Genomic DNA, 27,554 nt, shown 5'->3' on the forward strand with positions numbered 1-27,554 from the left:
CAATCGTGGGTCAAAGTCCTAAGAAAACAATTGCTATGCAGTCCAGGAGATTTTTCCTTCGATACCATGAACCATGCATAGTGCATAATGTGAATGGTTTAGTGCACAAACAATAGAAAATCAGCATTGTGCATCGTGTGCAATCAATCTTTTCATGATTTCCATGCTAACGTTCATGTATTGAAACGAGGAGAGACACCGAGCCTTACGCTCATGCTGTCTTTCCCTTTATTTTAAAACAACATCCTATAGCCATGATGCAACATATAAATTAGATTTAGGATTGTACTTTGATGCTCAAACTCCCCTCTCACCCTACCGTTTAATGTTTTGCAATCGTTGATAGGTGTAAGGGTCGTTTTATGTGTATTTCTTTGTAGAGAAAGCAATAAATATGGACAAAAACATAGAAATGAGGGTAAACTGAGTCCAACCTCGTGATCTACCTTCATTATACATTTCACAAACACTTATGTAATTTTTTGGAATTTTTCTATTATCGTTTCCTAATTTTCTCCCATTTAAAATCCATTTTCACTATTTTTTGGTATTTTTTCTCTATTTTTCTTCAATAAAAAGGACTAGAAATTGAAATTGATTATGGCCTGTGGCCTTTAGATTCTTTGACAACAAAATTTCAGGTTTTATTGATGTTATATCTCATGTTTCCCCTTTATTTTGCAAAAAACCCCCATTTTTCCTCTTAAACGCGGGTTTTATGGGTTTTATACCATTAATTTCAGCCATAACACTTATGATTTTCTGATTTTCTGAGAATAAACTGATCAAACTCATAGCAAACAACAACATAATGCATAATCAACCCATGGGAACAATATTTCATCAACCAAATAGCATAAAAAATCATTTTTTCTTCATAAAATTTGAATTACCTCTTAGGCTTTGTGTCTCGGGATCTCGATTTTGCTATGGGACTGCATGTCATCCCTCATTCAATGTCCAACATCTTCAGGAACAACACTCTTCATGTCTTCATCCACCCGGAAGCAATCCGGTCTCATCCGGACAAGCTTTCCTCCATCATTCTTCATTTTCTTCTTCCACACAAGAACAGCCCCTTAAGGGAGAGAGAGGGAGGAGAGAGAAAGAATAGAATTAGAGATTTCCAACCAAGCCACCATTTGAGGAGTGAAGCACGGCAATATGATCAGCAGGGAGAATGTAGGCAAGCCCCATTGTCGATTGGGTGGGGTGTTTGCAGCCGGTCATCACCATTCCATCCATCCATGGCGAAAAAATCGGGCGCAGATATGGTGCCATCTTCTCCATGCTTTGATCACCTCTCTCTCTCCACGTTTTGATTTTTTTGATGCCTCATAAAATTTGGGCCCCCTAACTCCCAAAGGGCACAACCCCACTTGGCCAAAACAAGTCCACCCTTTCGCATCTTGCCCAACTTGTGGCCATTTCTCTGTCCGGTGTCCGAATTGAGCTCCGAAAAATCCTGAGCGTCTGGCTTGGCATTGCGCATTGGCTAGTAACTCCTGACAACCTGCATGGAATTTTGAAAAATTATCAAAAATCAACAAGTCTCGCTCGGGCGTCTTTTAAGCACTTCGACGCTTAAAATCGTCCTAGGTTGAGCCTCTACCTTCGACGTTGAATATTTTTCCCTTGATATTCATAATTTTTAGCTATTTTTAATCACTTCTCGGCATCAAAACTCCGGTCTCATTGGTGACCACGGGATAGGGTGACTCAGCCCGTCGAATCCCACAATAGATCTTCACAAAACAACCAAAGGAAGCATCAAGCTAATATAAAATAGATACATACTAAACACAGCATAGTGCTCACCCTACTCCCTGATAGAACCAAGGCATGACATCCACAAGGAGTAGACCTAGCATAATTCTGATAAAAGGTCCGAAGCTAGTCACTGACCAACTGCTCCAACACGGCCAAACTAAAAAGAACTGTCAAAGAGGTTGCCCTAAGTGGTGGTCTGAACTACTTACCTAACTAAGGACAACACAACTAGGAGCTCCTACTAGGCGAGGACTCCTATAGCCTGATCAAGAAGTATTTTCTTGTAACACATTTCTTCTTCCAGGTTTTTTATTTTATTGACATACTCAGGCATGTAAAAAGGGGGGAGCTAAGCGTAGTGACCCAGGGAGAACAGAGCATCAGCCTCAAGTCTTGTCTCGGTACCCAAGGACCTACCAAGCCCTCACAAGGCGATACTTAATCCTTTTCTAACGCTCACTTTTATTTTTGCTCCAACCTTCCTTAACTTCTTCTTTTCTAGCAAGAAGCCACCCCTAGGAAGACAAGGCATCGGCCCCGGGTCCGCCGACTCGTCCCCCACAACCTACCAGGCCTTCACTAGGCGATGATCAACTGCTCATAATTTTTTTCTTTCTTTCCCTTTCCATTTTTATAGGGGTTAGAACCCCTTTTTACACACCTTTGTATATATTTATTGTCTGTAAGATATTCAGGGTTTCTTTTCCTTTATCATCTTTTTTTTTTCCTTTGACATGCTTCTCTAATTGCCTCACAACTAACAAGAACTCCTAGAATGGCTGCCTAGTAGGCTAGCAGAACAGGGTCACTAGGACTCCCTTCTAAAACAGGTCTTTCAATGCCTGACAATGTCTTTACAGGAGGCAACGACTACTCAGACCTCCCTTCACACATACTGAACCTAAACCTCAGGACTTCATGCCTTGGGACTCCGGTCCCCAACAAGAAAAGAAAAACCCCTTAACAAGTACACATACACATATAGCATAACAGCCACAGTACTCATAAAGGAAAGATATCACCTGGATAGGGCCACGAGAAGCTTCTCCGCAACAAAAGGCTCCTTCCAAGCTCTTCTTCGAACCTGTCTAGCACAAAACTAAAACAAGAAACCATTAACCATACCTGCACTAAATAGACAACTGGCCCTCTTGGCCTTATGAAATAAAACACTTCACTACAAAACTTGATCGGCCCTCTTGGCCTAACGAGATAAAGCAATAACACCTCGCAAAATTGGCCCTCTTGGCCTATTGAAATCAAACAGAATAGCACCTACACATCCCTCCCTGGAATAGCACAGATATACAATAATAAGCTCCTTCCCAATGAGGGAAACACAGGGCTCGTAGCCCTAAACTAAATGCATAAGGTTATGACCCATCCCTCCTGCATATATAGCAAGAGGCGTACGCATAACATGTTGTCTAATCAACCTATGGGTCCAGGATAATAACGGTAGATTGGTCTCAGATACTCTTTGCATCACTCATATCAACCATCGTCTGCCATATATTGCATGCTCTGATAACATTCCCCACAAGCGACTGGGTCCTTTTTCATCATTGATAATAATATCCAAACTAGGACCACAATTAAATAAGAGGTCTTCTTCATAAGCAAGATTTGCTAGTGAATCCGCAAATTGATTCCAGTAACGTGAAATCGGCTGAAAAGTCACTCTCTCAAACTCTTCAAGTAGGGTCATAGCAGTTCGATGAAACATACAGAGAATGGGATTCCGCACTGTGTATGTTCCATCTAGCTGATTCAGGATCAACTGGGAATCCCCTTTTACTAACAACCGACAAATACCACCTTGTTTCGCAATATGCAGTCCCATAATCAAGGCTTTATACTCCGCCATATTGTTAGTGAATCCTACCCCGAGATAAGCAGCTAACTTCATCGTAACTCTATGTCAGGGATCTCGAATTACTACTCCAATACTTCCTTTTTTATTAGGGCCCGTGGACGCTCTGTCAAAATATAATGTATACGTCCACAATGGGTTTACACAGCCTGCCATCACGAACTCCTCTATTCGTAATTATGGTAATCAAAGTTTAGCATGTTGAGAGGATGAACTGACGGCTCCATCCCACCTTCTTCATTGAACTCAACAAGGATACTCGTCAACAGTCGTAAGCAGTGATGGCAGAAGACTTTGATTTCCCACACAAAGGTTCCGTCTTCTTGCTCAATCACTTTGTATCCTTTGCTCCACCAGATAAGTTTTCCCTCATGGTATCTCTGCTCCAGATATAGGTGCTCTAAATAAGGGATTAACCGACCCATCAACCAGCTTTTAAGCTCTTTTGCAGGTCTCAAATCATCCCCAGCATGGACTTGCAATGCATTTCTCTATATTAGCATACTTATAAATAATAAGGCTTAATCTTATTAAGATTAACCTTATTTTTAAACTCTACTCCCTATAGATTAGCTAATAGGGCCATAGACCTATTTTTCCCTAACCTCACAATCTTGTAGGGACCATCCCATTTAGGTTCCAACTTCCCCGGAAACAACTCCCTACGCGCATCGTAATAGAGGACTAATTGCCATTTTTTAAAGGTATATTTCTTCGCCCTAAGGTCATGCAACCGCTTCATCCGAAGTTTAGCCACCTCCTGATGTAATAAGCTCTGCAACTTCAGCTCATCCAGGTGGACTAAGGTCGTGAAACGTTCAAAAAGGGAATCCTCATCTCCCAAGGAATGGTTAATTGCAAACCGTATGGTTGGCAATTCGATTTTGAGGGGTAACACACACTCTTCCCCATAAACCAATTTAAATGGAGTATGGCCAGTAGCTCGCTTGAACGTGGTATTGTACGCCCATACTGCCACATACAACTTCCTGTCCCAGTCTCATTTCTTCTCAGAGACTATTTTAGACAAGATACCCACAAGCTGTTTATTAGTACTTTCCACCTGCCCATTTGCTTGCGGATTATAAGGAGTCATTTTATTTTGCTTGATTTGCCAAGCCTCTGTCAAGCTTTTGATCACCTTATTCAGAAAATGGGTTCCACGGTCCGACACTAATTACTTCGGTGGACCGAAATGGTAGATAATCTACTCTAAAAGGAAACTTGCAGTATCTTTTGCATTGTCCTGCCTCGTCGCCTGAGCTTCTGACCATTTTGTAAAATAATCAGTGGCCACTATAATATACCTCTTATGGGTAGTAGACGACGGGGTAATAGGACCCACAAAATCAATGCCCCACTTCTCAAATGGAAGGATAGCCATAATAGGTGTAAGTGGGCGTTTCCTATTCTCTCTACTGTCATGTCTCTGACATGTGTCACATCTCTTAATATACTCAAAAGAATCTTGGAAGATAGACGGCCACCAATATCCATCTCTTAAAGCTTTCTGCGCCGTCAACCGTCCCGCGAAGTGCCCTCCACATGCAGAGTCATGACACTCTTCCAAGATAAAAGGAACCTTGTCAAGCATCACACATCGGCGGTAGATATCATCAACACCCTGCCGATATAGTGTCCCTACGATCAAGGAAAACTTCAAAGCTTGTTGTTTGATTTTCCTCTTTTCAGACTTTGACAAGCCAGCTCCCATCTCTCCTGTTGATAGATAATGCGTAATAGCAGCATACCAAGATGGGATAGAAGCTGTATAAATTTTAAACATGTCCTCAATATCGCTTCCTTCAGCTAAAATCTCTTTCGGCTCCCCGAAATCCACAAGGCATTCCACAATACCCTGCAACCTCGGTGGCTTACTCTTAATCTCATAATCGAACTCCTGCAAAGTGATTAACGACTTTGCCAAATGATCAGGCGGCTGTAGCTTGTTCATACGCAATCTCAACCCTTCCGCCTTCGTATAGAACACTACCTTTTCATAGAGGATGTAATGTCTGAATTTCTTAGTCCCAAAGACCATCGCAAGACACAACTTTTCCATGTAGGTATAATTAATCTTTGAAATGCCCAATTTTCGACTAGCAAAAGCTATCGGATGATACCACTTTTCCTCCCAGATTTGGGCTAAACAGCAGCAGCTGATAGTATGCATAGTGGCTGCTGAAAATATATAGAACACCTCGCCTCTTTTAGGTGCTTTTAAAACGGGTGCTTTTACTAGCTCCTGCTTCACATCCTCAAAAGCTACCTTACAAGGGTCGCTCCATTCAAATGAACAACTAAAGGATAATAAAATTGTTAATGGCAACGTTCTTTCTGCCAAGGCATTTATAAACCTCCGATAATACCCTATCGATGATGACAGAAAGCTATGAACCTCTTTCGGAGTGCGTGGTGGACTCATAGCAACTATAACCTTGATTTTTTCAGGGTCAATTGCTATTCCTACTGAACTGACCACATGGCCTAGCAATAGCCCATAAGGTACTCCAAAAACACACTTCCGTGGATTAAGAGCGATACAAAATTGTCTGCAATGCTCAAAGCACTTTCCTAAAATAATCAACATCCTTTTCCTTACAGTGGCTGCCCCCAGGTCATCAATAAATACTTTCAACTCATCTGGGGAGATGTCACCAAAGGTCTTGTCTACTGTTCGTTGCCACGATCCAGGTGCATTGCATAAACCAAAGGCCATCACAAGGTATGCAAAAGTACCAAAGATTGTAATAAAAGTCATTTTCAACTTGTCTTCCTTTGCAATTGCCATCTGGTTATACCCTGCAAAGCAATCCATAAACGAATATATTTCCCTACCCACTAATTGATACAAAATATGGTCAATAAATGGCAACGGGTAGTAGTCTTTAACTGTCTGCTTATTCAGCTCTCTAAAATCTACAAATAATCGGATCTGGTTGTTTTTCTTCTTCCTGATAACAATGGGTGAACACCATTCTGTGTGTTGTACAGGGAAGATTTACCTAGCTTTCCTTAACTTCTGCAACTCCTCAAACAGCTCGTCCCTCAATTCAAAAGGCATACGCCTTACTTTTTGACGGATAGGACGACTGCCATCTTTTACCAGAATAGTATAAACAGCTAGGCTAGGAGGAATAGCTCTCAGCTCATCATAACTCCAAGCAAAGATATCGCGGAATTCTTGAATCAAGGACACATAATCCTCCCTTTCTGCTGAACTGAGCATGGAACCTAATTTGATTGGCCGCGAATCATTCGGCGTGCCAAGGTCCAACTCAATTACATCTGCATCTCTTATCCTATCTTGCAGTTCTATTGGTTCATTTAGAGTTATCTGATAGATATCCTCTGTAGTGGACCCCTCTTTAGATTCATCGCTGGATGATGTCTCACTACCAGATGGATGGTCTGCTGTCTCTAATTCAGTAGAAGATAAAGACACAATATTAGTGAGTTTGGGAATCTCCCAATTCCCATTTTTGAATACTAAAAAGGTGGCACCCGGATAACATGTCCATAAGTTTCTCAAAACCATATGATGTGACCTATCATTGGAAAGCGCTTGAAAAATGGAATCTATTGAGCTATAGAGTGCTTGATTTGGAGTTATAGTGTTCAAGTTATGGCAAATCCAAAGATTTGACCATGTGTCGCAAACTTATGGGAAATTCCCATATTCCCCAATATGGTGTTTAAAGGATCTCTCTCACTTTGAGGAGACTCGGGATAAGCATCAACTATTACTCGATTAGCACCTCTACCTAGAACCACTTGACCGGTGGGTATATCGACTTGACAGTCTATTCGTAAGATCCAAGGCCTACCTAGAAAAACTCGATAGCTAGGGCGTCCTGCAAATCTTATCACCCTAAAGTCCAAGAAACATTCTACACTCACAACTGTAACATGGACTCTAGTTACACAACCTTCTGGTTGTCTCAAACTATCATCAGCCATTCTCAAAAGGGTGGAGCTATCTTTCTGGATGCCTAGACCCAACCTCTCCATCAACTCTAAACTCATGATATTGATGGAGGATCTAGTGTCTACAATGGCATGTTCCATTACTATTCCATCCACATAAGCTGGAACCCTAGGGCAGTTCTTTTCAGCATGTTCAAACCAATCTTCCCCTACTCGTGCTATGCCTAGAGGTTCCACAATATACGCAATACGCAGGATCTTCTTAAATTCCTTGCGTACTCCTGGAGATAATTTGATCAATTGCAAGAGGTTCACATCTGGTTTAACTTCGCAAAGAGAACTTGCTAAATCAAAGTCATGATAAGTAGCCAAAGCTCTCTTTTCTCGACCATCCTCTCTTTTGGTCTTTGGACTAGTTTTGGTGCCTCTTTCTTAGCTCTTGCCTTCTTTATTGGCACTTCCTCATCCTTCTTAGGGTCAACTTTCTTGTCAACCGGTCTTAGCGGTCCCCCTTCCATGCTAGGACTCTGGACTTGCGTCCCCTTATCCCCTTGTTTAGGGTTTTCCTCAACCGGTTTTGCATTATCTTTGTCAACCTCTTTAGCTTTTTGACCTCTTGTCACGGCTCTCAAGTTAGAGGTTTCAGCATCATTGACTCATACAGACTCAATAAGGCTGACTCCATTGCCTTATGGCAACTCTTCTATAGTTGTTTTTCACCTCTACAATATTTGTCTTGGTGCATCATTCTGCTACAAGTTATTTCCTTGCGCTCTATGATTCGCTGGGCCCAGTTGTTTACTCCCTTGTTGGAGAGAGCTAATCTTACTCCAATAGGTAGCAGCTAGATGGCCTGACTTTCCACAAATGTCTCATTTCACATTTGGACAGTTTCTGGGGAACTGCTGTCCAGCACACCATTTACAACTGAATCTAGAGGGTCCACCCTCTTCAGGGCAATGACTCCCTATCAAATTTTGTTGCTTCTTCAAAAAATTAACGTCGACAGCTATTTGTCGATATTGCTCAGAGATCATATCAGTATAATGCTTCATCATGTCCTTAACTTCGCCAAGGACATTAGATGCACTCGACTCATAGCCTCGATCGTCAACTCGTCGTTCCATTGGCCTAACAATCTGATTTGGCATTGGCTGTTGACCCACAGGAACAACATTCGAATTTGAAACTTGGCCTCCAACATTTGGTGGAGCCAACTGACTTGCCATAGGCATAGTCACACTGGGAGGAGCCGGTAGTAAAGGTACATTTGAAACCATATTCCCTCTCCCAATAGGGTTAGTCATAGGCATCCCTTGACTTCCATTCGTCAATGATGGATTGTAGTGGCACTAAACCCCCATTAACATTCATTCGAGAGGAGTAGGCCGTTTGTAATCGTGCTTCTACTCCCTCTGCCCGCGTAATAGCGGTGTCTATATCTACCAAGGCAACACTGCTCTATTGTACTTGGATATTAAAGTCCAACCCATGCAAAAAGTATTGCAATTGGGCAGCCGACGGAATGGGAATGTAAGTTTGTAACTTATGGAATACTTCCTTCAGCTTCTTGGCATATGCTTTTACATTCTCATGAGGATCTTGACGTGTTACATTCAAGACCCACAACCAATATTGGCCACCTCTTTTAGGGGCATATTCCGCTCGGAAAGCTGCATAGAATTGATCAATGGTGGTTATGGTTCCAGACTCTATGGTGTGATACCATACCACAACCCTTCCTTTTAACGTCATATTGAAGAACATCATGAGATGTCCCTCATCTTGGATGCGATAATTGAACATCAATCTTTGAAATTCACAAATGTGGAATTCTGCATCCTCTTCCGCTAACCCATTAAAAATGGATAAGGAAACTCCTAAGGCTGATAAATCTGGCGTCCCTGCAGGAATTGCAATAGGTTGTGCCATGGTGACAATCGGATTAGTAATAGGAGCTTCAATGGATGAATTCACCCCCCTACTTGAAGTGGATAGACTCGTTGGAGGAGAAGAAGATCTTACACTTCCTCTTGCACCTAATGGAATAGGTGGAGTAGTTAAATGACTAAGACCACTGCTTCGTATACGTACTGGGCTACTCCTTTGAGGAGAATAACGGCTTACAATCTCTAACCGCCGTCTAGCCCTCTCAGCACGTTCTGCTTTCTGGATTTCGGCTTGACGGTCCTTGTCAGAGGATAAAAATCAACTTCCTTTTGGTCCCTAGAAACTCTAAATCTGAAAACCACCACTTATAAGTGGCTCCCGACAGATGCACCACTGATGGGACCTGGGCCGGCACTGGCTATAGCACTAGCCAGACCTCATGCTCATGACACACAAACACCCTCACGGCCTCGTAGACTAGGAGCGTCAATCTAATGCTGAAGGACAAACCGCCCTAAAGCTTAATTTATATGTTTATATTTTATAGTCCAACATTTCCCTAAAACTCCTCAGAGGGAGATCCCTTATACATAGGCATAACGCCTTGTCACAAACACATAAGAGGCACTCCACCGACTAATAGTCGAAGCCCCACTGCAGCTCTCCTACATCGCAGGGATTGGCCCTTTGATGCGCTGCTAAATATATGATACAAACGAGCACAAACTCCTCTCTTTTATATTTCTCGTATTTCCAAGAGGTATACCATGCTTCCTTACTTCACAGTCCCTTAGGAAACGGACCCTCTACCCTACGACAAGGGATAACCTCACACTCTCAATCGTGGGTCAAAGTCCTAAGAAAACAATTGCTATGCAGTCCAGGAGATTTTCCTTCGATACCATGAACCATGCATAGTGCATAATGTGAATGGTTTAGTGCACAAACAATAGAAAATCAGCATTGTGCATCATGCGCAATCAATCTTTTCATGATTTCCATGCTAATGTTCATGTATTGAAACGAGGAGAGACACCGAGCCTTACGCTCATGTTGTCTTTCCCTTTATTTTAAAACAACGTTCTATAGCCATAATGCAACACATAAATCAGATTTAGGATTGTACTTTGACGCTCAAACTCCCCTCTCACCCTATCGTTTAATGTTTTGCAATCGTTGATAGGTGTAAGGGTCGTTTTATGTGTATTTCTTTATAGAGAAAGCAATAAATACGGACAAAAACATAGAAATGAGGGTAAACTAAGGCCAACCTCATACTCTACCTTCATTATACATTGCACAAACACTTATATAATTTTTTGGAATTTTTCTTTTATCGTTTCCTAATTTTCTCCTATTTAAAACCCATTTTTTACCATTTTTGGTATTTTTCCTCTATTTTTCTTCAATAAAAATGACTATAAATTGAAATTGATTATGGGATATGGCCCTTAGGTTCTTTGACAGCAAAATTTCAGGTTTTATTGATGTTATATTTCATGTTTCTCATTTATTTTCCAAAAAACCCCCATTTTGCATCTTAAACGCGGGTTTTACGGGTTTTATACCATTAATTTCAGCCATAACACTTATGATTTTCTGATTTTCTGAGAATAAATTGATCAAACTCATAACAAAAAACAACATAATGCATAATCAGCCCATGGGAACAATATTTCATCAACCAAATAGCATAAAAACTCATTTTTTCTTCATAAAAATTGAATTACTGCTCAGGCTTTGTGTCTCGAGATCTCGATTTTGCTATGGGATTGCGTGTCAGCCCTCATTCAATGTCCAGCATCTTCAGGAACAACACTCTTCATGTCTTCATCCACCCGGAAGCAATCCAGTCTCATCCGGACAAGCTTTCCTCCATCATTCTTCATTTTCTTCTTTCACAGAAGAACAACCCCTTAAGGGAGAAAGAGGGAGGAGAGAGAAAGACTAGAATCAGAGATTTCCAACCACGCCACCATTTGAGGAGCGAAGCACGGCAATATGATCAGCAAGGAGAATGTAGGCAAGCCCCATTGTCGATTGGGTGGGGTGTTTGCAACCGATCATCACCATTCCATCCATCCATGGCGAAAGAATCGGGCGCAGATATGGTGCCATCTTCTCCAGGCTTTGATCACCTCTCTCTCTCCATGTTTTGATTTTTTTGATGCCTCATAAAATTTGGGCCCCCTAACTCCCAAAAGGCACAACCCCACTTGGCCAAAACAAGTCCACCCTTTCGCATCTTGCCCAACTTATGGCCATTTCTCCGTCCGGTGTCCGAATTGAGCTCTAAAAAATCCTAGGCATTCGGCTTGGCATCCCACATTGGCTGATAACTCCTGACAATCCGCACCGTAGTCTGAAAAATTATAAAAAATCAACAAGTGTCACTCGGGCACCTTTAAAGCACTTTGACGCTTAAAATCGTCCTAGGTCGAGCCGCCGCCTTCGACGTTGAATATTTTTCCCTTGATATTCGTAATTTTAAGCTATTTTTAAGCACTTCTTGGCATCAAAAATCCGCTTTCATCTTACAAGCATGGACCCTTTCTTTCACATGCTTATATGTATTTATATATATGTAAGGAACTAAAGTCAAAGCAGCTTTTGGAAGCCATTTTTTATAATCTCAATAACTCCTAAGGAAAAATGAATTTCAAGAAAATTCTCACGAGACCCAATCAATTTTGACTTGGTCTAAAAAGTTGCAGGAGAAATTTTTTTCAGATTCTTTACTGATGTTAAGTTACGAAGGCACAGACTACTGGCTACATGAAATTTTCTTCTCTCTTTCAGCACATCAACTTTCCATTCTATCCTTCTTGTAAATATATTATAATAATGTGATTTGGGCACCCACCTCTTGTAATCTAGCTCACTTTCTCTATTTTGTCTACCACCACCCTTGGCTTCTTGCATGATGACCAAGGTGGGGACTTGTCCCATCCACTATTCTCCATATTTTCAAAGATGCCATACATCATCTAGGATTCTATTAATCAAGAATATTAGCTTAATCTAATCCCTCATGGAGGCTATATAAGGAGCCCATTGAGATGTAAAGAAGGAGAATGACAATGACATGCACATGAGAGCACTCTAGAATACCCTCATCCTAGTCCATCTCTTTGAGGTAAGCTATGAGTGAGTTCTTTTATTCTGTAGCATAATGGCAAGATTTCTCTACCTCTTCTCCTCTTGTCTCCCTCTCTTCTCATCTTCTCACTCCATGAGTACATAATGGCAAGCTTCCTCTACCTCTTCTCCTCTTGTCTCCCTCTCTTCTCATCTCTCTCTCTCTCTCATACTCTAATATGGTGTCTATTTTGCTTTTATTGAAATAAAATTGCACGCAATGGTGAAAACCGAGTTTTTTCGTTTCTCCCTTATTTGAAATTAAAATTTAGAGCTTCAAGAGTTGTTCTGGAGGTTTTAGCACGCTCCGAACGCGATGGTGATGTCAAAACGACAAGATTCAGAGCATAAAAAATTTCATAGCAACTGTAGCATTTTATAGGATACCTCTTGACTCTTAAAACTCTGTATTTCAATTGATATTTGTACTTTCCTTATAATTATATGTAAGATATGAATGTAAATATCCATGTAAAACTATAATATATAATTAAGGATGGCAAACCATGGCTTATGTCATGGGGGAGGTTGGGCCCAATCGTGCGTTTTTCTCTTGTCTTTCTCTTTCTTTTGAGTTATTTTTCCATGTGCTCTGCTTCGCACTAGAAATCCATGGACAGAGAAGACCAAGGTCGCATTGAAATGGGCAAGAGTTGTAGGAGGCCATGTGCTTTGTGACTAGGTACCTTGGTTGTGTTGCTGGTATCATATGATTTTATATATTCCTTAACTTCTTTTCACATCTGGACCCACCAAAAATCTCTTGAAATAAGCTCTCAGGTTTTATTAACTCCAAAGCATCCCGCTGCTGGGATGTCATGGCATTGTTATAGTACCTGGAGTCTCGACTTTTCTAGAGAAATGCAAAGTAGATCCTTATAGTATAACAATCCATTAGTTTTTTGAAATTCACAAACTTAATTTTCTTTTTTCTCTTGATTTCTTTCTATTTACATTGTTGGCCAAATTATCATGCAGCAAGGCTTCATGGATTAACTAGATCAAGATAGGGACATATTGCTGATAGCTAGAGGTGCTTTGGTGCTTGAGAAGTATTTCTCATTGTTGATCAAAAGCTTCTTCTCCCTTCTTAGGTACTAGGTAGGACCTTCTTGATAAAGCATATGATTGCCATTATTGGCCTCTTGGGCGATAGACGATGACAAAGTCATACCTAGATAAAAAGTTACTTCAATGAGATTATCTTTGATTGAGGATGTGAGTTCTCATTAAGTATTCTAGATTTTTGTGATCTATATAGACGATAACTTTTTGGGATGTATCCTGTAGATGATGACCCCAAGTGTCAAAGGCATCTACAATGGCAAGGAGTTCTTTGTCATGGATCTCATAATTTATCTCTAAAGGGAAAAACTTCCTTGAGTGGAATGCCACTTCCTGTTCTTACTATAATTAATGCTATACCATTAAAAAGATCATCTTCACGTGAAATATTCAGCTTTGGGTTTGTATATGCAGCAACTGAAAATGTACTTTCAGCAACCATGGAATGAAATTGAGCAAGTATAGATTCTTCAGCTTCATCTTCTTCCATCATCTCTTCTTCATTGTCATATCTTGCATGTGGTACAGCATGTTAGCAAAAATTTGGATTTTCCTTTCTTGCAATATGCTTTGATTCAGAGTTGAGAGATTTAATATATGCAATCCATCTTGGCATAGCAATGTCAGGTGTAGAGCAGTTGGTAATCATGCCCATGAGTGGAAGACAATCAGTTTCTACCACTATGGAAGCATCCTATAAAGTATTTATGATCACACTTTAATGTTGTTACAACTCCCCACAATTCCGTTTTTACTTGTGCATACCTTCTTTGATGATCATTGAGAACATTTGCTTCAAAAACGAATTGCATACCTGTTACCTTCAAGGTCTTCTTGGCCAACAGCTCATCTTATCCCAATTTGACTTGTATCCACAGTAAGGATGTTGGGTTGACCATTTGAATAATGAGCCCTTTTGAGAGTGGGGGCTGAAATAATAACTTCTTTAGTTTGCATACAGTGAGAGTATGCTCTTTCCCCCAAGAGAATCTTTGGCCTTTTCTTAATAATTGATAGAGAGTTTCAGCTACATGAGAAAAATGTGGTATCCATATGAGATAACATACACATGCACCAAGAAATCTTCTCACCTGTGAAATATTTGTGCAATTTTCTTGCATTCTACTAATGGCATCTATCTTGATTAGTGAAGGTTTAGTCCATAGGGGCCACACAAATGTCCAACCACTAGGACTTCTTCTACTCCGAAAATTGACTTAGCTCCAAATAGGGTAAGATGTACCTCTTCTAGCCTTGTCAAAATCCTATCACAATCATGAATATGGTTAACTATAAATGTCATGCAGTCATCTTCGTCACGCTCCTTACTCTTTTCATTGACTTCACATCCCTTAATAGGTACATCATCAAGAAATGGAAGGGTAACTTGTGGAATAAGGTCCCTTAAGACTTTGTGCATGGCATTCATCATATGGGCTACGGAGTTTGTTGCACCTTGTGGTATAGTGCACATGTGGACCAATCCAAGAGGTGTCTTTATTGTGGTAATATCTCGGCTTTCTTACTGAAAGTTGAAATTGGTCATATCGTGAATATATGTTGCCCATAGAATAAATTGCTCTACCTGCAAAAGATTCAAAAAACTCATTAACAATTGGACTCAAACCAACATTTCGGATTGTGATACGATTAGCAGGCTGAAGATCTTGAATGAGTCATAAAGATCCATTTTTCTTGGGCACAGTAAACCATCAATTTGAGTAAGGTGCTGAAGAAGGTTCTAAAATCTTCATTCTAATCTTCTCATTTAGAAGTTCCAATAATTTGGGCAAATGTGCCCTTGGAACGGGAATGGGCTTAAAGTTTCAAGGCACATGTGGGACTATAAAAATGACCATAGGAGCCACAATATTTGGATCCACACAGCCTATTTCACTTGGCTAAAATGCAAAATCTTTTCCATATTTCATTAGCATTTGCATACAAGAGTGTTTTTTTTGTGAAAGGAAAGAATTTTCACTTATTTTGAGCTCTTTTATACTTTCAGATGTGAACTTGTGACCAATGTTGGAAGGATCATGAAGACTTGGTTGATTTGTTGCCCTATCAGCCAGCCCTTCACTTTCAGGAGGCAGTGGAACTGCCATAGGCTTGACTTTCTTATCCACCGTATTGTATTTTGTCTCCACTTGTGCTTCAACCTTGTTGAGCAAACCAATGTCTTATTGCTCAACAAATTCTTGAATTGTTTGATAAAAATCCAATGTACATACTTCTATGGACTGATTTTTAGCCCGATTTTCTATATGAGCAACTGCTTATATTTCATCCAATGTGTTAGTAGTAACGAGTCTTAAAAAAATACCCAAAATATCTTCATTTTCGGCCATCATGTCATAAGTTTTCAGCACCCTTTTTACATGACATAAATATTTTCTTTCAACTTTAGTCATGGTTGGAAGAGACTTATAATAGCCCATACTATTGGTTGTACATACATACATATTTGCTAGAGACAAAGTTTCTGTAGCATAAGGAGGTTCAATCTTTTTACATGATGCACTATCATAGCCTCCTTTTATAGCAGTGCCAGATTGAAAACCCTTGAATTCTCAGGCATTAGGAGGCATAGTATAATCACACAGTTGATCTTTGTTTTGATGATGTTTAACACACAGTACGAAATTGGACAGCTCGTTCATTATCCTTGCTTTGGATTCGAGCATAGGAAGAACTATCATCAAGAGCTTTTGTTTCCAAGTGGGCTTTAGAAATGTACGGTTGCCCAAGAATGATAGCGTAACTACAAGAGTCTTGAAAAAAAAATTAAAATTGTATTTTATGTCTCTAATAGTTACCTCCACATTAGGACATTCAAGATATAACTCTCCAAAAGAGTTGTTTGCAGCTCTCATTCACCAATCTGGATCAACATCTATGGGCCATCCGCCGCTTTCATAGAGACTCCTTGCCATGACGTTTATCTCAAAACCATGGTTTAAGAGTGCAATACATGGTGTTTCTTTTTCTCCAATTTTGACAACTATCTCCGTTGTTGCTCTTGCCCAATGTGTACAAGAGTAGTGAGTGCTTGGAATGAATCGGTCTTCTTTCTCATCATGCATGTGCTGTAGACGACCTTCTTTTTGAGAGGTGGGATACCCAAGTGGTTTAGACCAGTCGACCGAGGCTACCATGGTTCATCTTCTCTTCTTCTATTTTCTTCAATCAAGACTTCTTTATGATTGACATTAGCCAAATGTGCAAAGGCAAAAAAAGAATCTATCGATTCTTTCCAACCAGTTATTCCTCGAATGCACTGATTGGTATTAGTCAAATCATCTTTGGCTACTTTGTTGCATTCCATTTGATCTAATGCATGCATTCATACTTTAGATTGCACATTAGCTTTACATGCTTTCAAAATTGATTTAGTTGGCTCAATTCATAGTCCATAGGTAACTGCGAGGAAAACCAAAGAGCGAGCGATGAAAACTGAGCAAGGCTAGAAAAGTGAGCAATGGAAATCGAGCAAGGCTAGAAAATCGAGCATGAAAATTCAAGCAACAAGCTACCTTCTAACATACCTACCCCTAGAGCATCATTGACGTATACAGATAAAAATTGTAGATTAAAATTAAATATAATGAAGACACACACATAGAGCTCACATAACTCATCCCAATAATGACACAAAAAAGTGTAATCCATGTTCATCTCACAAAGGTGGTAAGAAAATAGTATGATCTTGAAACATAGATGAGGAACTAATTTCAGTCTCCCAATGAACAAAACAAGTTCACATTACAAAAGTATTTCTTATATCATTCCATATAGTGGGATGAATCTAACAAAACGGACACAATAGATGAAAGCTCATTAAAGGAGCTGTACATGTCCAAAAAGAAAAGGCCGTATGTTGAATTCAAAAATACCCTAGCCTTGAATACCTTAAACATAGTGATTTATCTACCTATATAAAACCCTTAAGATGAAAGGATACTTTTTTTAAATGACAGAACATTTACGGAAATGTTTCCTCAAAGCTTTGGCCATCCACAAGACCAAAAAGCGCACTATCCAACTCTTCAAAGTAACAATACTCTCTTTCACAACCTCTGCAACCATTGACTTTTCCCTATTTATTCGTTCTTGAAACTGTTTAGATAACTTGCTTCTCCACTTCACAGGCTTTCCATTTCTCCACAGTGGCCGCTCATGGCTTGGAGGTGGCCTATCACGTGGAATTGTGAAGCTATCCACAACCTCATCATTCTCTGCAAGAACAAATCGTGCTCTTTGCAAGTTTGCTTTCTCTGTCTCTGTCACCATGGTGCTTTGAGCAATCTTCCATGTCGCTGGAGCATCTCCTGGTATTCCCATCACTGAGCTATTCACCTTCCATGTATGGAGAACATCATTTCCACAAAACCATATGAATTGTCCCACTGTACCATCAGAACTATAACATCTCCTTCCTTTGAAACATGGTGCAAGCACACCTACAGTTGCGTTCTTACCAAGAGGGTTAATTAGTTTCCCACATCTAGCCTTCTTGGACTCCAAGAAGCCAAAACAAGTCACAAGACTATGTGCTTCTGTTCTTCTGATGGCCCAATGCGTAGGGTGGACTTTGCTCTCTTTGCATATCTTCAAGGCAATTTTTGTCTCCTTTTGCAAATTCTGCTCCATTCCATCACCTCTAAACCCCATTGTTTTGCCAACAGTCACTGTTGAATATTCAGGTCTATGGCTATTTGTTGGCAAGATCACTCTTGGGTCTACATTACCCCTTTTCCTTCTAACACTTCTTGTCTCTTGTTGTGGTTTAAACATCTCTGGTGATTGCACACCTGCCTCTGAGAGCACTGCATGTGTCAGATCAATCAGCTTTTGACTAGAACCACTTGATTCTCCACACAAAATTTTTTCTTTCAATATTTGCAAGGTTGGTCCACTACCAAGGTGCTTTCCTTCCATAAATGCTTTGTAGTGTGCACTTTGCAACACAGCCAATGCCAAATCAGCACTACATGCCTCAGAGTGAGACATACTTAGATTGCCCATGAGTTGCTCGCATGCTCGAGTGCTTACATTCCGATAAATTTGTTGTTGGCACAAACCCTACATTTTCATGCTGCTCCATGAACAGCCCTCCCCATTGGGAAACCCTGACATCCCACCAGTGGAACCAAGCCATCAATCCAGGGAGCTCTCCATCCTTTACATGGATAGGAGACCAAAACTTTAAAAGTGCCTCTTTGCACTATTTGGCTTCTTGCTCTGTCCTTGCAACCTTCCATTTTCTACAAAGAAGTTTGTGCTCCTCTAGATATGGGGCCTTGACACATCTCTTTGCATGCATGACCATGCTCATCTCCCAATGAAACGAGCAAGTTCTTTCCCTGCCATGCATGATGTTGCTTGGTCCTCCATTGTAGACTATTCTAATTGCTAGCCAATTTTCTTGTGCTGCATCTGCCATAAAACCTCGAAATTTTGGGATAGAGAATCCATTTGCTATCATGACATTATTTAACATTTGCCAAAATGATACTTGTGCATTCTCATCCTCCACTTTGAACTCGCAAGTTTCAATGGTCATTATTTCTCGAATATGGGGATCATAAACATGATCTCCCATTGTGTTCCAACCTTTCACCCTATGCACATGGTCAAAGTGGATCCATTGATCTCCCAAAGATCCACCAGGTTGCATTCTATTAACAAGGTCAACTCCTGAGCCTGGTCCAATTGTAGACATCTTGAATATGTGTGGCATGACATTATCTCCAAGCTGTTGCGGAAACAAAATACTGTGAAAGAAGGGGTACATGCACTTTTTTTTCAATCCCAAAATTGCATCAAGCCCGCCTTCAGCATGTCGCTTGTCTCTTCTAGCAATGTTTACTGACCTTTGCATCCTTCTTCTCTGAGATAATGGGGTAAGGTTCTCCAGCACCTCATGCAACTTGGCTTCATTGAAATCCTCGGAGCAATATTCTTTGAAATCAACATTTCCATCACAAGATCTTGACCAACAGACACTTCAATGCTTTTACATGACACGGAAGGATTTATTTGTGCACGAGTTTGCACCATGTCTTCAATTTGCTTTTGCTTTTGTCGACACGAGCCATCTTGCACAGGGTGATCATGAAAACCAACATGAATAGCACATCTTGTGGTATTCACTTTGTCAAAGGGAATACAGTAGTATATATATGCAACACAAGCCTTTACACACTCAGGAGACATTCCACAATGTGTACACCTCAGGGTCCCAACCTCAGGCTGCAGAGGGCCAGTTGATGAAGGAGGCCTCTTCAACTTACCTTTCCACTGGGTCTCATTAGCAATACCAGTCCTCTCTACATATGGACATTCCAAGGAGAAGCATCTAAGATAACCACAACATCTGCTCATCCTCACCGTGCCATTGAAGAAATCTTGAGAAATAGTAGTGTACTCTGCCCATGTGTGCCCATCATTCTTTTGGTCCATTCCATGCATTGAGCTGCCCTCGATCGGCTTAGGTGGCAACTCAAACATAATGTAGCCATTGTATGTAATTGGTAGCTCATCCACCTTTTGTATCTCTTTGACAAATGAGTATGCAACATGAAGAGAACTAGATAAGGGAAGCCTATCCAGTAGAACTTGCACACTCATTGAGTCAGTCATTTGCTTTATAAGAGGGATATGCTTAATTTGGAGACTATAGACACTGCTTTGTCCACCATCTAGTATGAATCCCTTGCTACCATCTTCTAGTCTCATCAATGGCATAGTCATGTACACACCCGGCTGGCTTGTTGCATGCTGCACTTCCACATCAATATCATCACCAATCTCAAAGTGACTCTTAAGCTCTTCCAATGCCACCTCACAGAAACATGAGTCATACCTTATTAGCAAGGTACTGAAACTACCATATTTGATTTGCACAGTGTTTGGCATTATTGCTAAATAGGTAAATAGTCCTGTCTGTGTGAATGTCTTCTTAAGAAGCCAATAGACACAGCTAGAACAATCTATGCAAAGGGAACAAGATAAGAGTTGTTCTTCAAGTAACTGTAATAAGATGGCGATATGAAAATAGATCTCAATATGAAAATAGTAATTGTCAAGGTTAAACAGTCATGTTAATAATAACCTTTACTTTTTCCATAATGATAGGTGTGTACTAAATACACACACCTAATGGTCACTAGCACGTCTAGTGATAATTAACTCCACCTCTGTCTCTCTCTCTCTCACACATACACACTCAATCATTACATGCACTCTCTTTTGGTGTTTTTATTTACTAGCACACGCAAAAACTCTCTCACATTGATGGTCATTACACACACACTCTCTCTCTTTCTCTCTCCCTCTCTTGCAACAAAAAAGGACACCTCTAATTAGGAACTGTAGTCCCCCTCTGCACTAACTATTCTAAGTAATGGCCACAAACACATCTAATGGTCATTAACTCCACCTCTCTCTCTCTCTCAATGACAATCATTACACACACACTCTCTTCTAGTGTTATTTATTTACTAACACACAATTACTCTCTCACACTAATGGTCCTTTCACACACGCACGGGCACACACACTCTCTCTCACATGACAGAGAAGAAGACACCTCTAAATAGAATCTACTCTCTCTCTCTCTCTCTCTCTCTCTCTCTCTCTCTCTCTCTCTCTCTCTCTCTCTCTCTCTCTCTCTCTCTCTCTCTCTCTCTCTCTCTCTCTCTCTCTCTCTCTCTCTCCCCCCCAAACAAGCAAGCAGAAGGAGGACTAAAACAACCTCGCACAAAGGAGAAGACGGACCAATCAAGCAAGCGAGAGAAAGTTTTTTGTGTGTCAATATGGGTGCATTTCAAAATGCAAGTACAACAGGGGTGCTGCTTCTGTGAGTCGACTATGAAGAGCCAGAGGCTTGTAGCTTGCATCGATCAAAGCCATAAGGTAGGTGCTTCTCCTCTCTTGGGTGTGTTTGAGGTTAGAGTGTCTGTTTCAGCTACATTTCAAAACACACTCTCAGTCACGTTGGGGCTTCCACAAGGCCCGTTCTGGCTCCAATAAGGTTTACTAGTGCGTTTTAAAATGCAATTCATAACCTCGTGCAGCTCACAAAGCAGGGGATCTACAAGTGATGCAAGGCCAGTAAGGCGGCCCTCTAAACTTTGCAAGAGGCAGTCCGTGTAGGCGGGAGAGAAGTATGAAGACTTGCAAGAGGCAGTCCGTGTAGGCAGGAGAGAATTATGTATGGCCTGTTTCAAGTGCGTTTCAAAACACAGTCGTTGTCACAATGGGGCTTCCTCTTCGAGTCTTGCAAGGCAATAGGAAATGGAACTGCAGAGGCCAGAGAATTGGTTGATTAAGTTGTGCGTTTTAAAATGCAATTCATAACCACACAGTGCGCAATCAGAGAGTGTTGATGTGCCTTCTGCAGCTCGCAAAGCAGGGGATCTGCGAGTGATGCAAGGCCAGTAAGGCGACCCTCTAAACTTTGCAAGAGGCAGTCCATGTAGGCGGAAGAGAAGTATGAAGACTTGCAAGAGGCAGTCCGTGTAGGCGAGAGAGAAGTATGTATGACCTGTTTCAAGTGCGTTTCAAAACGCAGTCGTAGTCACAATGGGGCTTCCTCTTCGAGTCCTGCAAGGCAGTAGGAAATGGAACTACAGAGGCCAGAGAATTGGGTGATTAAGTGGTGCATTTTAAAATGCAGTTCTTGAGCTTGGATTGCAGTAACATGCGAAACCCGTAATGTAATGTCACATCTATTAAGGATTCCAACTTCTGCAGTATGACTGGATAGCTCATGATCTGTTACAAGCAGAGAAAAGGGCTACATTTTAAAACGCAGTGAAATTGGATGATGCTAATGTATGCAGAGCTATTGATGCCATTTTATGTGGAGCACAAAGTGTTGGATGATGCAAGCAAGTGAAGTTGCATGGATGTTACATTGACTGGACCTAGATTAGGGTGCATTTTAAAACGCAGTAAAAAATGGATGAGGGTTTTGTCTATGATTGGGCAGACAACGTTTGAAGGCCAGTATAGTAATTAGACTTGCTCTTCAAACTAAAATGTTACATTTCATCTACAGGACAGTTGCCAAGTACTCCAAGAATAGAGTTTGAGACATTATTTGCTTGGTTTAAGACATTATTTGCCATTATACTTGCAATGTTTGGCCGTTTAATAATGGATTACTCTCTACAAGATCAGTGCTTTGTATTTTGTAATAGTGTTTTATACTTTGTTTGCATTTTGTAACAATAGTGAGATGAGACTTTTGTTTCTCGAATGTTGCAGGTCAAACGATCCGGTCTCTCACATGTATCTATTTGTGTTGAGCATCTCAGCAGAGATATTGCTGGTATTTTGAAAAGCCAATCTCAGGTACTCTTTGTGCATATTCAAGTAATACAAATAGATATATATTCAAGCACTACACATGTACTGATTCTTTTATGTGGTATTTCAGTCATGTCTCCACAAAGGGCCAGAGGCAAAGGTCGTGCAAGATCATCCAAAGATAATTTAGCCACTCCACAAAAAAGAACTCGTGGATCATCGCTCTCTACAGTTCTAGAGGAGGGTACACCAACTATAGAAAGTGAAAAGACTTTGAGTGTTGTAGTGGGGACTTCAGATCCTCAACTGCAAGAAGAAAGTGAAGAAGGAGATGACACAGTGGTGGGGCAAGGGTCTCAACTAGTACAGGAGGAAGACGAGGAAGCAACAAGCCAGGTTTCCGATATTGATATGAAAATGGTAGGATGTGGAGATGTAATAAGTCAATGTAGACTTCTATCTCAAGAAGTTTGCCCTCGTATCCCCTTGTGTCGTATGATTGCACATGCTGTTGTTAGAGGGATTCGTATAGACATGTCCTCTTTAAAAAGTGCATTTCAATATGAGGGTTATTTACCACAGAAGGGCTCATTTGTTGTGTCTGTATGTAAGTATAAAGGAGAAGAAACACTAGTGACCCCTGCCATAGTGTCAACTTGGTCTCCTCTATGGCGTGAAGTGGATGCACAATTTGAGAAGGAGGTCTTGGCAAAACCGGAGTTCAGGTTCTTGTCTGGTAAAATGTTTTACGTATGGGAAGGAAATCATCAGTTGACTGCTTGGATGGAGTTGATCTCACAAATGTACAAAGAGAATAGAGCTCGCCATGTCAGGGTTGTTTGTTATCTTATTGATCCCACACGGATTTCAGAGATTGCTCTTCTCGCTGGACTTCAAAGAGTCAATAGGTGAGTGTATCAATATTTGTTACAATGAATTGACTTCTATATTTTTATCTATAGAACTCAATCTTACAAAATTTCCTTTATTAGCATGAACGAGTATGCCATCGTGAAACCTAGCTTGCGGGATGTACTTTGGAACTGCAACAATATCTTCAAGTGTGACATCAATGCATTCTTGAGTGCCTTACCCTAGGATCAACTAAAACTATTGGAGTCCTTGAGAGCAAAAGATAGCAGTGTCAAGGGAAAACAACAATGGTATCCACTGACAAGGGGGTACTTGGCAAGATTGGTATTTCAGGTAATACATGTCATGGTTGTTATTAGGAGGGATTATAATAGATAAGTTTCCTTTTTAGGGTAAAATTTAAAAGCTTCTCTTTTGTTGTGAAGGTTGAGTATACTTCAGAACTCAAAAAGGTTGAGGATTTGGTATTAAACACAGTCTCTATTGAGAACAGAGAGGAGACATTGAAAAAGGAATGTGCCAAGATACATAAAAGATTGGCAGACAAGATGGGCATGGTATGGCCCCTTTGCTTCTTAGTTTACTCCCCATTACAGGTAAATCTCTAAATATAGGTTTCTTATCCACTTTGCAGGTTCTTAATGTGCTTGATCCCAAGCTAAGGGATCAATGGTTGGATAGAATATTTGCACTGAAGTTTGATAGCCCAAACTCAGTGATTACTATTGCCAAGTTGAAATTCCTAGCAAATGCTGATATGAGGGAAGAAAAAAGATTGGTGATGCTCTCTCTCTTGGATGCAAACAAGAGATTAAAATATATGTATGGTATGCCATCGTCGGATAATGAGTACAGATTGTAAGTGTCAATTTGAAAGCTTTTGTAGTCTTGATATTGCTAGTATCATGTGTATCTTATGATACTAATAGATTTGATTTTTTTTGTTAAGGTGGTTGACACAGGAGTGATTTTTGGAAAAGGTTGAGGTCGAGGCTATTCAAGCATTGGAAGACTTGAAAAAAATGTGTGTTTTAGGTACACCATTGGATCTTCCACAGGATTACTTATTACATGATTACATGGAGGGTGTGAAATTAGAGGATAGAAAATATATGTTTGCTCACGTAAGAGCAAGAGATCAAGCTATAGAGGCACGAGGATCAAAGAAGGTGGAAGGTCCTCAGCGCCGAAAGAGAAATGAAATCATAATGTCTGCATATCGAGTTGTCTACAGGTAGATTTGTTGCCATAATGAGCTTAACTTTAGTTGCTCTTTGTTTATTTTAATAGCTTGTGCTAATATGTCATGCAAAAGGTATCTACTTCATTTGATTGGAGAGAAGAAGATAGCCAGGGTTCCAGATCATTGCAAAGGATGGATTGACAGAGATAATGAGGAAGTATGCATGTATCCCAAGAGCATGCATAATCTCTCTGATTGGGAGATCGACCATTGCCCTTGGTGGGTGGATCTTGGAAGTGGATATGTTTTGGCAAGAGAGAAGGAATTGCACAAAGTGCATTCCAAAAAATCTGTTGATACACCTCTTGGGGATCGATGCAATACACGGTCTAAAAAGGAGACAAATAAAGAAAGTGATGGTAAGATTATATTTTGGGTGCAATGGTTGTGAAGTTTTTTTTCCTTGTTAAAATGCGAATCATTGCAAATGCTGCATCAATGCAAGAGAGAGAAGACAATATTCCCAGACAACATGAAGTGGAGAAAAGGAGTAGCGTCCAAGGAGATGGAATAGATTATATCATTAGAGATCGTAACACATGTTGCATCCAATTTATACTCATATATTCTTGTTTATTGCAGGGCAAAGGGTTGCCATCAAGGAGATCATTCCATTTGTATTTCTTCCTTGCCCACTAAATGATATGCATTCCAATAAAGATGATGACATGATAAGTTATGGGTGCATGATGGGTGACTACATCTCTATGGGGCAAGATTTTATTGCAGGGAGAAAAAATGATGCTTACAAGACAATACATGAGTTCTTTTCTAGGCTTGCAAAACATGATATGACATATGTACGGAATGGGAAGCATGTGAAATGGGCTTGCGACGTTGTCTTCATTGACTTTCCTACTGGATGTTTGATTGATAAAGAAACCACCTTGCCTGCTTGGAATATGCTCACGGAGGCACACATTTGCCTAGGAATTACAGTTGCTGCTGCCTCTTTGGGAGATAGTGGATGGTTAGTTACTTGGATTACTTTGGCAGGTATATTGTCCTGGTCAATGTGTGTTGGCATAAGTACTTAACTAAACAAGAAAGTAAAGTTTTTCTTTGATAAAATAGGTGATGCATTATCTTGGCTTGAGAAGTACATACATGTGCTTGGTCTCGAAGTTGTCAGGCGAGTTTTTGTGCTTGACAAGCTTCCATATGGCTATGGGGAACAATGCAATCTTGAGGTGTCAATAAGTGATCTTAAACTTTTGGTTTGTAATTCTTGTAGTGAACATATCTGACCTTTATGCTTTATGTAGAGCCGATCTTCTCTTTTGGTATTTGCTCGACGTCGTAGTGGATGTCATCCACCCACCTTTCTTGGAGAGAGCAGCTCTCAATTCCGCAAGTTGCAAATTGATCCTTCGAGTGACTGCTGGCCCCATTACCTTCTAGAGAGAAATAGATTGGCACGACCATCTTCTTCGACTCTTTGGCGTGGAGGCCTTCAGAGATCACCTGTATTCTTGCTCTGTGTATTAGATCTTTTGTGTCCACCATCGGGATTGATTTTGGAGATGGGGTGTGGCACTACACCTCTGATGCGTGCATGCCAAGCATCTTCTCGTCCATGTTTTTCATTTGATATACGTGAAGATATAGTCGATGTTGTGGTTCGACCTCTTGTAGAAGAAGTAGGTGCAAAGAGAGCACGCTTGGGTCTTGATGATGAGGAGCTAGAACTAGATGCCTACAAAGTGCAAGTTGTGGACAATCCCTATGATGATTAGTGAGCATTCAAACTTTTGATACTTTGGAAGCAACTTTTATTATGGTACTAGTTATGGACAATCCCTATGATGATTAGTGAGCATTCAAACTCGTGTATGAATTATACTAGCTATGAATCTTTGTTATGGTGAAACTAGTTATGAATCTTGCTCGCTTTTTTGGGCTCGCTTGGTTTTGTTCACTCGTTCAATTGACTGCCTCGGTAACTGCATCAATTGCTACATAGGTATTCCTTATAGCTAAATCTTGTAATATTTTCTTCATTCCACTATTGCCAAAAATTGGCTCTAGTGGAACACTAGTTTTAGCTACATGAATTTTTCCATCTTTCTAAAAGACGAGCTTTTGTGCTGCAGCCTCATGGAAGGTAGAACACTCCCTGTTGTCATGTTATTGGTTGTCACACCAAATATAATGCCTCTTATAGCCTTCTCTCATGGGTCTTTGAGCTGATGATCGTCCTCATTCTTCAACTTTGACATCCAGCTTCTTCACCTTGGAATGAGTTTTTGTAAGATTTAGACGAAGGTAATGCATTCTTTTAATGAGTTTATCCATGACATCATTTTTAGAAGGAACAAAAGAAGAAAGAGTTGGTTGATTAGTCAAAGGAATAGTGGATTTTGAAGGTGGAACAAGCTCCATCAATGGACTTATTGAAGTTGAAGTAGAGCTCAATCTTAGTCGCATCCTCTCTCTTCGACTAATCATGTTAACTGC

General features: G+C 40.5%; 1 pseudogene; it reads left to right on the forward strand.

Moving 5' to 3' along the window:
- The first annotated feature begins 21,964 nt into the window (after positions 1–21,964).
- LOC148030260 (uncharacterized) lies at positions 21,965–26,833 on the forward strand (annotated as a pseudogene).
- Positions 26,834–27,554: the final 721 nt, after the last annotated feature.

The sequence above is a fragment of the Lygodium microphyllum genome, chromosome 10 (assembly GCF_053477565.2).
Source record: "Lygodium microphyllum isolate KBCC chromosome 10, Lygodium_microphyllum_v1.1.10, whole genome shotgun sequence".
Classification (NCBI taxonomy): Eukaryota; Viridiplantae; Streptophyta; class Polypodiopsida; order Schizaeales; family Lygodiaceae; genus Lygodium; species Lygodium microphyllum.